A 1133-nucleotide genomic window follows, 5' to 3' on the forward strand; every position below is an offset into this window, starting at 1 on the left:
GTGCACTTTCCCCCTTACATCAAAAAAACAAATGAGCATTGGGTTTTTGTGTGTGTGTACCCCCCTCATATGTTGAATGCTAATCTAAATATGACTAGGCCCCTGAGTTTATTTTATCTTACCTATGAGACAATTCAGGAGCTATAAATATCAGTGGTTGCAAAGATAATTATTTACAGAATCAAACTTTCTGGTCATTAGGCAATTATACCACACAATTCTCGAGTATGTATGATCCATTTAGCATGCCAGCTCTAAACGCCATTGAAAACAACTGAGGTCTTTCTTGGGATGAATAATTGACACAATTGATTCAGCCATGTGCTCAAGCATAGGAAGCTGGGCTTTTTATACTTAATGTCAGCAGAAACAGAGACCTCTTGAAGGCAATTACAACAATGACAAATGATGCTTATAACTGAACGGTAGTTATAGGGCAATGCACACCTACTATGGATTTCTTTTATATAAGAACAGACTTTCCTCAATACTTCAAACTCTCTCTCTCTCCCTCCCTTTATCTCTTAGTGGTATAGGCTACACAAATTTTTTTTAGTAATTTCTAATACATGGGAATATCCAAACCCAAACTAAATGCAATGCAGTCAAGTCAATTCCAGCTCATTGTGACCCTATAAGACAAGTAGACCTTCCCCAGAGGGTTTCCATGGCTGTGAATCTTTATAGAAGTAGAGACTGCCACATCGTTCTCCCCTAGAGTTACTGCTGTTTTCAGATCTCTGGCCTGTTGGTTATCACGCAAGAACTTTAACCACTGTGTATGTATGTATATATATATATACACACACACATATATACATATATATATACACACATACACACACTTAGTGGCTAAAGCTATTATAGATATTAATATCTGTACTATAGATAGTACTGTGTATATATACACTATACTTACTCTACACATACTAATATAGTATTGCTATTAATTATATATATATATATATATATATAGTTTTACCAGTATGGGTTGGCTTATGTATAAAAAATTATAAAGTTTTCTTCAAGCTGAGGCTAGCATTTTGAAAGTGACCAGAGTCAAGGTATCTGAGAAACTCACTGCAATTGAGTCAATGACAGCTCGTAGTTACACTATATGGCAGGGTTGAAAT

Source organism: Echinops telfairi, unplaced genomic scaffold (assembly GCF_000313985.2).
Source record: "Echinops telfairi isolate 266 unplaced genomic scaffold, ASM31398v2 ScPeMD7_23;HRSCAF=83, whole genome shotgun sequence".
Lineage (NCBI taxonomy): Eukaryota > Metazoa > Chordata > Mammalia > Afrosoricida > Tenrecidae > Echinops > Echinops telfairi.